This window comes from Capricornis sumatraensis, chromosome 11, assembly GCF_032405125.1.
Source record: "Capricornis sumatraensis isolate serow.1 chromosome 11, serow.2, whole genome shotgun sequence".
Classification (NCBI taxonomy): Eukaryota; Metazoa; Chordata; class Mammalia; order Artiodactyla; family Bovidae; genus Capricornis; species Capricornis sumatraensis.
This window is the reverse complement of record NC_091079.1, coordinates 30662859-30673782: the sequence shown is the minus strand read 5'-3', so window position 1 is coordinate 30673782 and position 10924 is coordinate 30662859. Positions and strand designations below refer to the sequence as shown.

Sequence of the window (10924 nt, the reverse complement as noted above, 5' to 3'; positions counted from 1 at the left end):
AATTTACTTGAGGAGTTTCCTATACGTGGGACAGTCTTTAAATTGTCTGCTTATATCTACAACTGAATAATTCCATTTCATGTGTGGAATATCAAAGTTATTTGCTCATACGCCAAAGCCAGTAGATCTATCAATAATAAAGCTGACAGCTCACTTTCTACATCTTAATTATTTTTTCTACCTCTCAACTCTAACATCAAATGGAAAATAGTCATTAAGGACATCTTCAGTTAGATACACCTTGACAAGCCAATAAAAAAACCAGAATTACAATTCCTTCTAATAATGCTTGCTTTGCTTAAATTTGAATTTAGATTACCTGGGCTAATATAATAGAAGCAGTACTAAAACTAGCATTTGATATTTTGATCGGTCACATTCACAAGGATACATCTTACAAGGAGAGAATATTGAGGGATTAACAATTATTGAGCATCACATTTATTCCTCATTGCAGATTTCTGGAGTACTATTATTCCCACTAAGCAAAGTGGGGAAACATCATTTTAGAGGTTAAGTAACCAGAGGCTTGAACTTACACACTTAAATAGAACCCTCAGAAAAGACATAATCAACTTTTCATGTAAAGTGCTTAAAATCTTTAAATGTTTTCACATATATTTTATATGCTACTTGGAATTATACTGTAAAGATGTCAGGCAGTTAGCCTCAGCTTACAAAGGGCAGAACTGAGGCTCAATAGATTACCTTATTTACAAAGCAGAAAAGGAGACACCAATGTAAAGAACAAATGCATTGATACTAAAGCAGGAAAGGGGGCCAGGATGGATTGGGAGATTGGGATTGACATGCATACACTACTATGTATAAAATAGATCACTAAAGAGGATCTTATGACAAACCTAGACAACATGTTAAAAAGCAGAGACATTCTTTTGCCGACAAAGGTCCATCTAGTTAAAGCTATGGTTTTTTAAGTAGTCATGTATGGATGTGAGAACTGGACCATAAAGAAAGCTGAGCACTGAAAAATTGATGCTTTTTTACTGTGGTGTTGGAGAAGACTCTTGAGAATCTCTTAGATTGCAAGGAGATCCAACCAGTCCATCCTAAAGGAAATCAGTCCTGAATATTCATTGGATGGATTGATGCTGAAGCTGGAACTCCAATACTTTGGCCACCTGATGCAAAAAAACTGACTCATTTGAAAAGACCATGCTTGGGGCTGGTGCATGGGGATGACCCACAGAGATGTTATGGGGAGGGAGGTGGGAGGGGGGTTCATGTTTGGGAACACATGTAAGAATTAAAGATTTTAAAATTAAATTTAAAAAAATTAATTAAAAAAAAATAAATAAATAAAATAAAATAAAATTGCTTACTTTATACCTAAAAAAAAAAAAAAAAAATGAAAAGACCATGATGCTGAGCAAGACTGATGGTGGGAGGAGAAGGGGATGACAGAGGATGAGATGGTTGGGTGGCATCACCAACTCAATGGACATGAGTTTGAGTAAGCTCTGGGAGCTGGTGATGGACAGGGAAGCCTGGCGTGCTGTAGTCCCTGGGGTTGCAAAGAGTAGGACACGACTGAGCTACTAAACTGAACTGAATAAGAATCTACTGTGTAGCACTGGGAAATCTACTCAATGCTCTGTAGTGACCTAAATGAGGAAATCCAAGGAAGCAGGGATGTGTGTGTGCTTGTGGCTGATTTGCTTTGCTATACAACAGAAACTAACACAACACTGTGAAGCAACTATAGATCAATTTAAAAAACAACAACTGCAACAACTGAGACTCAAAGAGCTTAAGTGACTTGCTCCTGGTCATGCACTCACCACCAAAATATGGTAATGGGTCTTGTTACTCACAATGAGGCAACCTATTACTATATCATACTCAAAAGTAGGTTATTTCTAGTCACTTTTATTACTTTTGACATTAGGTCCCTAAGCACTTACCCTATTTTTAGACAACAATGTAGGCCAGGAGAGAAAAAATATGAATATTTCCTTCACAGCTTATAGGAAAGAAGGACCCCAGTATTGATCTACTACAATCAATATAATGGATGTTTTAGGACTGGATAGATGGAAATCTATACCAATTCATTTGGCTGTTTTGGTGCTTGTAACTAGTAGAAAATACTTGAGTAACTATCTCATTCCAATCACTGTAAGGCAACTGGCTCTTAACTTTCTAACTCATCATCTATGTGATATTTTTTCCTCAGCATGGATTCCATAAAAATGGATAAGAATCAAATATGGTTCTAATAATAAATCAAAGATGTCAACTTACCATAAAAGAATGAACAGTCTGATCTAGTCTAATTGGTTTATTTGTCAACTAATCCTTACTTATCTAGTCTAAGCCCTTTAGCTTCAGTCAGTCACAAAATAATACTCTTAATCCAGATAAAATGTAATGAGAGCATAAATGAAGACAGTGTCACATGTCATGGAGAGAAGTGCCACAGAGCCTACTACATAGCAGGTGTTCAGTGAGTAACTGTGGAATAAAATATTCCACTTTCTAATAATGTATCCATATTCTATGAAGACTTAGATAATTGAATTCATAGTATATTGTGGGAAGTGGGTGATGAAAAAGGATCAATCAAAGATGGGCATATACTCAGAGAAAACCCTAATTTAAAAAGACCCATTCACCCCAATATTACAGCACTGTTTACAATAGACAGGACATGGACGCAACCTAAATGTTTATCAACAGACTGATGGATAAAGAATAGGCGGTACATGTATGCAACAGAATATTACTGAGCCATAAAAAAGAACAAAACTGTGCCACTTGTAGATATGTGGATGGACCTAGAGACCGCCATACAGAGTGAAGTCAGAAAAACAAATATTGTATATTAATGCATATATGTGATATCTAGAAAAATGGTATATATGATCTTATCTGCAAAGCAGAAAGAGAGACACAGACAGAGAGAACAAAAGTATGGACACTAGGTTTGAAAGGGAGAGAGGGGAAGAATGACTTGGGAGACTGGGATTCACACATATACCCTATTGATACTATGTATAAGATTGATAACAAAAACCTACTTGTTAGTTATCTATTTAATCTATAGCACAGGGAACTCTACTCATTGCTCTGGGGTGACATAAATGGGAAAGAAACCCAAAAATGAGGGGATATATGTAAACATATGTGAATCAAGAAGCAACAGTTTGAACTGGACATGGAACAACTGACTGGTCCAATATTGGGAAAGGAGTACAACAGGGCTGTATATTGTCACCCTGCTTATTTTATGTATATGTAGAGTACATCACGGAGAAGGCAATAGCACCCCACTCCAGTACTCTTGCCTGGAAAATCCCATAGACAGAGGAACCTGGTGGGCTGTAGTCCATAGGGTCGTGAAGAGTCAGACATGACTTCACTTTCACTTTTATGCATTGGAGAAGGAAATGGCAACCCATTCCAGTGTTCTTGCCTGGAGAATCCCAAGGACGGGGGAGCCTGGTGGGCTGCCATCTATGGGGTCCCACAGAGTTGTATTTAAGCAGAACCATGCCCATCCACTCTTGAGAAGGAAATGGCAACCCACTCCAGTATTTTTTCCTGGGAAATCTCATGAACTGAGGAGCCTAGTGGGCTACAGTACATGGGGTCGCAAAGACTCAGACACAACTTAGTGACTAAACAAACAGCAACAATGCCCATCCATTACAACATGACTGAAGCAACTTAGCAGCAGCAGCAGCAGAGTACACATCATGTGAAATGCCGGCTGGATGAATCACAAGCTGGAATCAAGATTGCCGGGAGAAATATCAACAACCTCAGAACTGCAGATGATACCACTCTAATGGAAGAAAGTGAAGAGGAACTAAAAAGACTCTTGATGGGGGTAAAAGAGAAGAGTGAAAAAGCTGGCTTGAAACTCAACATTCAAAAAACTAAGATAATGGCATCCAGTCCCATCACTTCATGGCAAATAGAAGAGGAAAGAGGGGAAGCAGTAACAGATTTTATTCTCTTGGTCTCCAAAATCACTAAAGACTGACCACAGCCATGAAAAAAGACACTTGCTCCTTGGAAGAAAATCTATGAAAAACCTGGACAGCATATTAAAAAGCAGAGACCTCACTTTGGCAGTAAAGGTCTATATAGTCAAAGCTACAGTTTTTCCAGTAGTCATATACAGATGTGAGAGTTGGATCATAAAGAAGGCCGAGAGCCAAAGACCTGTTGATTTCAAATTGTGGTGTTAGAGAAGACTCTTGAGAGTCCCTTGGACAGCACGGAGATCAAACCAGTTAATCCTAAAGCAAATCAGTTCTCAATAGTCACTGGGAGGACTGATGCTGAAGCTGAAGCTCCAATACTTTGGCCACCTGATACAAAGAGCTGACTCATTGGAAAAGACACTGATGTTCAGAAAGATTGAAGAAAAGAGGAGAAGACGCAGTAAGAGATGGTTGAATGGGATCACCGAGTCAACAGACATGAGTTGGAGTAAACTCCGGAAGATGGTGAAGGACAGGGAAGCCTAGGGTGCTGTAGTCTATGAGGTCACAAAAAGTCAACTTAGCAACTGAACAAGGTGTAGTAGAAAGAAAGTAACCCTTGGATTCAGATATATCTCAGAGCAAATCCATTCTCTCTATTTACTGGTATTATTCAGGACAAATCAAATAATCCCTAAGAAGGTGGGTTTCTTAATGTGCAAAGTGCTGATCAGTGCTGTAACAGGAAAAGTACAAGAAGCGACTAGACCTAGACCCATGACCAGGAGTGACTAACCAAACTAGGAAACTTCAAAGGAGGCATTCCAGAAAGGAAGTCATATAAACAAATTCAAGAAGAATCAGTAGGGGTTATGAAGCAAAAACTGGAAAAAGAAAATAGTAAATATTTTGCAGTCTATACAGTCCCTGTCACAACTGTTTCATTCTGTGTTGTAGTGCTAAATCAGCCATAGACAATATGTAATGGATGGGCATTGTTGCTGTTTGTTTAGTCACTAAGTTGTGTCTGAGTCTTTGCGACCCCATGTACTGTAGCCCACCAGGCTCCTCAGTTCATGAGATTTCCCAGGAAAAAATACTGGAGTGGGTTCCATTTCCTTCTCAAGAGTGGATGGGCATGGTTCTGCTTAAATACAACTTTATTGCAAAAACAGACAGCAGGCAGTATTTGGTCCATAGGCTATAGTTTGCTGATCCCCAGTATAAAGAAAACAAGAGGAAGTCAAGCATAGAGATTGAAAAATATTTGAAGGACATTTAGTTAATTACTAAATTCACTCATTTAGCGCATCTCCAAGGAATGCGTTCTATGTACCAGGAACTTCCCTAGATGCTTAGGACATGAAAGACAGAGTTCCTCTTTTGGTGATACTATAATACAGTGAATCAGAACCCTATATAACTGAGAATAGACTTAATAATAATAGCTTTGTAAGCTAAAAATCCTGAAATGCATATAAATCATCATCATTGAGATAATTCAATTTCATATTCAGTATGATTACTTTATTTTGAGGCCTTTTTTAACACAATGTCAAGCACATATTTACTGACCACTTGAATAGAAAGATGTAAGTTGCTGAAAGTTCCAGGAAAACAAACCTAGTGTAGAATTTAAGACCCATGCCTAGAACCCTGCTAGTCCTATAAGTGATCTCCTCTGGCACTCACAATAGCTTTTCAAGGTGGTTCTTCTTGGTCCCACTTTACAGATGGGAAAATGTGGCCTAAAGAAATTTCATCTCTTCCTGGGTGCTAGGGAGTTGAGATTTAGACTCTAAAGATGGTTGTCTTGTCCTACCTCCAAACTGCCTATTTGGAGAAAAAACATGGACAAAGCAGCAGGGAGTTGGACGCTGGAGTTTCATGGCAGGGGAGTAAGCAGAGAAGTTAAGATGAGTCTGTCAGAGGCCCACAGAGAACTCAGATAGTCCTGGGAACTGAAATCAAGCATCCTAATTGCCACTTCCTGCTTCTAATCACTTTCCCAAGAGAGCTGCCCCAGCGATTCCTGAGTGGAAGGAAGGCTGAGAGAATCTTTTAAATCCCAGCCCTTGTTATAAATTTAGACTTCAGGAGAGGAAAAGAAGAAGAAGGAAAAAAAAAAAACGTTGGCTTAAGAAAGTAAAGTTTCCCACTCATCAGATCAAGGGCAGTGGACAGAGGGAAAGAACATCAGTTCAATCACTTTGCCTGCTGGCCCCAAGGCAGTGGAGCCCTAGTTTTCCCTGAAAGCTCAGCCACCCAACTTGGAGGGAATGCAGTCATGCCCAGAATTACGTAGCAACACAAGGCAGGCTTCTGTTTCTCCCTAATGAGTTGATTATATCCTGTCAGAAGAATCATAAGGCCATCAAATGTCAAGTCAATTTTCTCAAACATATTATTTTCATAGCAGCTGGGTCTGACTAAACTCTTGAAACAGAGCATCCTATTGTTACAGTTTACTGGGAATGTTAAAGTGAAATTCAATTAAAAAAGAAAGAAAAAATCCTCACAGGACATATGATCCTGACTCATGCAAGTTTACAGTTCAGTATTTAGAGGCCGGTTTTATTAAGATGATTTGGTCACTTAGTTTGTAATTAATAGATCATGACAGAGGAAATAAACGTGGGATATGTTATCTGTCCATAAGAGCCATTTTCTCAGAAGGCAGGTGGGATGTGTCTTTAGCTACTGACTTGACTTAAGGAGAAACTTGGAATTTTCAAGGTACTGAATTCTGATCCTTATATTACCAACATATGATCCTGAATGAATCTACTTTATCACAATCTCGAAAGACACAGACATGATACTGAGATAAAATACTGGACTTGAGTCGCACAACTAGAGTTTCAGCCACTTATGTGCTGAATGGTCTTAAGTGAATTTATGAAATGAACACAGTAATAACTATGTAAGACCTGCTGAAGGAATTGAAAAGATACATGGCACAATGATACAGAATAAATATTCAATGAACTGTAGCAATGAAAATGATGCTAGCAAGGATAATAATGACAAGTGGAAAAAGATAAAGAATTTGGTAAAACGTGCATCCAGGGCCAGTCAGAGAGAGGGAGAAAGCTATGAAATGTGGAGCTAAATCAGTAACACAGCCTCCAGTTTACATTGACTGATGTTTGTATTGGACAAGGTTCTCATTCTATAACATCAAACATCACCGTTAGAACATGACTCCCTCCACCTAAATCAAACTATGAGCACCAAATTCTGTTGTAGATTTTCTATTTGGTTTTCAGTCATTTTTATTTTTTATACAATTTGCTGATGTGGCAGGCAGAATTATGAAATGGCCCAGGAGACTTTTGGACCCTGGCATATTCATACTTCTTCTTTAGTCACGCAAACACTAATATAGCTACTGCTGTGAAAGGGTTTTGCAGAGGTAATTAAGATCCCATATCAACAGACTTTATAACAAAGAAAAAATAAACTTTCAGTTGCTAATGGGGAAAGGGGGAGAGGAATAAATTGGGAGACTGGAATTGACATATACATACTACTACACCATGGCTGATTCATGTGAATGTATGGCAAAAACCACCACAATATTGTAAAGTAATTAGCCTCCAATTAAAAAAAAATAGATAACTAGTAGGGCCTACCATACAGCACAAGACATTCTACTCAATACTGTAGTGACCTACATGGGAAAAGAATATTACAAAGAATGGATATATGTATATGTATAACTGATTCAGTTTGCTGTACACCAGAAAATAATGCAATGTTGTAAATCAACTATACTGCAATAATAATTTTAAAAAAAAGAGTATGAGGGTGGGCCTGACCTAAACATATGAGCCCTTTAGAAGCAGAGAGTTTTCTCCAGCTGGCAATAGAAAAGAAAGTCAGCAATTCAACCATGCAAATAATTGGCCACACCATTACAAGCTTGCAAGGCAGGGCACCTGGGTTCAATCCCTAAGTTGGAAAGATCCCCCCTGGAGAAGGAAAATGGCAACCCACTCCAGTATTCTTGTCCGGAAAATCCCATGGACTGGGAGGAGCCTGGCGGGCTACAGTCCATAGGGTCACAAAGAGTCGGACACAACTGAGTGACTTTCACTCTCACTTTACTGACTTGAATATGGAAGGGTCTACCTGGCAAATAATGCAAAAGGCTTTTAGAAGCTGGGAGCTGACAGCCATCAAGGAAATAGGAACCTGAGTTCTACAATTATTAAGAACTGAATTCTGCCAACAAGAACGAGATTGAAAGAGAGATTTTTTTCCTAGAGCCTGAAGATGAAAATTCAATCCAGCCAACATCTTAATTTCCACCTTGCAGTACCCTGGGCAGAGAACCCAGACAGTTCATGCTGGACTTCTGACCTAGAGAACTAAGAGCTAATTAATGGATATTATATTAAGTCCACTGATTTTGTGGTAATTTGTCACACAGCAATATAAGACTAATACAAGTGGTCTGACTTCTCAAAGTCAGAAGTTATTCTAAGTTCTCTGGCCTCTGAGTAAGACTTGTTTATTCATCCAAACTCAGATGAGGAAAGATTGACAGTAATAATACTAATCACTCAAGTTAAACATGTATGAACATGTGCTCACTCTCTCAGGCTTCATCTCAAAATATCAGAATAATTGAGACAAAGTAATTTGCTGAAGCAATTCAGCAAATGCCCCCAGTTTCCTTTTTCCAGTAGACATGCCATAACTTCAGTAAGCATTTATTGAACAATTATTGTATGCTAGGCTCTATGACAGACTTCAGGATGTAATTTTAGTAACAGAACCACAGATCCTCAAAGAGGTCACTAAACAGTAGGGGAAGCAGATAATGGAAAGCCTAGTCCTAGAAATCAGGAAAGGCTTCCAAGGGCAAGCAATTGTTAAGCTGAAATCTCACTCAGATGGATGTAAAGGGAAGCAAAGGTTTCCAGGAAGCAAGAGTACCATGTGCAGATTACCAAGAATGATGGAAGCCAGAGTCCTCTGGAAGAAGCGCACAGCATCCATCCTGGCTGAAACATGTCAGCAGTGTGGTGGGGTGCGGGATGGAGTTGAAGAAGGTAGCAGAGACCATTGGTACAGTGAGATCCTCCTAAGAAATTTGGAATTCTTCCCAAAGTCAAGAATAACCCCTGAAGATTAATAAGCTGATAAGCAACACTATCAGTCTTGCTTAAACCAAAAATCACCTTGCTAGAGTTTACAGAACTCAAGTTTACAGCTTGAAAGTGACCACTCAGCACTGGAGACAATACACCATCATGTCAATTCAAGTGAAGTTGACAAAAGATGGTGGTCTGAATTCAGGCAGTGCTAGGTGGATGTTAAAAATGGAGACTTGCAAATTCTGGATTTTAGATTTTTCAAGACTTGATTAGATGTAGGAGGAGAGGGAATATGAAGTGAGATGTCTGTTTTGGGAAATAGGCTGGGTAGAAATGCCATTCAATGAGCAGAGTACGCTGGAGAAGATGATCATTCACTTGGGGGAGGGGTGGGATGGGGGAGGAGGTGGGAGGTGATGGGTTTGGTTTGGGACATGCTGGATTTTAGGTATTCATGGGAAACTGAAAAGGATATACAGAGGAGGGAGCTGGTTTATTTGGTAGCATCAGGTGTGACTCTAGAACCTGGTTTATGTGGATCGTAAATGCCAAAACATGAATTCCCTATCAGCATCATGTATTTCTTAATATTTTTTTTCTTAACTCTTCCTTCAGATAATCAAATTTGTTTTAACTTCTAGAAAGCGTGGTTGATAAAAACTGAAATACCATGTGTGCTGCCATCACTATTAGTCTCCCCCTTTCCTTTAAGGTGGATGCAAGTACATTTTAAGTGCTGTGAACATAGAAGCATTCAGAAATTCAAAAGTCTGAGAAAGCACTGATCAATGTGTAGGACAGTTTCCTTTTATTAAATCTAATTTCTTTATGTTGTTAATATGGATACCTATTACTCATATTGTTAAATTTAAATAGAGGAGATTAAAGGTAAGTAGCAGAATCAAGTCCTCTCTAGAAAACAAATGATCTCATTGAAGTGCTCATTTGTGTCTGCCTTCTTATAAAAATAAAAGCAACATTATTCCACGGTGACTAGCAAAATAGGGACCAATAGGGAACATCTTCCATTAGAGAAATTCTAATTAGGTTTTATTTTACAGATAGTTATTTACTGAACAAATATTATCATTTGAAGTAGCTAGTAAACAATGACAGGTGTATCGGAATATAATTGGTGCTCTGATCGTGCAAGCAAGCCTTCAAGATGGCGCCAAAGAAAGACAAGAAGCCTAAGAAGTCAACCTGGAAATTTAATTTGGATTTTACTCTTCCAGTAGAAGATCCATCTATGTTTTTGATTCTGGAAATTTTGAACAGTTTCTGCAGGAAAAAGTTAAAGTGAATGGAAAGAGTGGAAAATTTGGGAATGTCGTTCACACTAAAAGTTTCAAGAATAAAATCGTGGTCATTTCTAAGAAATGGTATTTGAAGTATCTTACCAAGAATTACCTTAAAAAGAACAATCTTCTTGATTGGCTTCATGTGGTTGCATCTGACAAGGAGACCTACAAGCTTCCTTACTTCCAGATTAGTCAAGATGAAGGTGAATCTGAGTCTGAGGACTAGATGAAGCCGTCCTTTATAGGGCTTTGCTTGCTAATAAAACAAATCAATCATACAAAAGAAAGAAACATCTTGAAATGGACCTTTAGCTTATCAGTGAATGAAAAACATTACTCTGTATGTAAAGAATTCATCTCTTTTATTTAAGTGTATGTTGTTTATATGGTGCTGGCTTTCCTTTAATACTTTTTAAAATTTTTATTGACGTAGTTGACTCACAATGTTGTGCTTCAGGTATACAGCAAAGTGAATGAGTTATACATATATCCACTCTTTCTTTTGTCATACAGACCATTACAGAGTATTGAGTAGGGTTCTCTGTGCTATACAGCAGTTTTTCTT

General features: G+C 38.4%; 1 pseudogene; it reads left to right on the top strand.

Moving 5' to 3' along the window:
* The first annotated feature begins 10223 nt into the window (after positions 1-10223).
* On the top strand, positions 10224-10585 carry LOC138088784 (ribosomal protein eL22-like; annotated as a pseudogene).
* Positions 10586-10924: the final 339 nt, after the last annotated feature.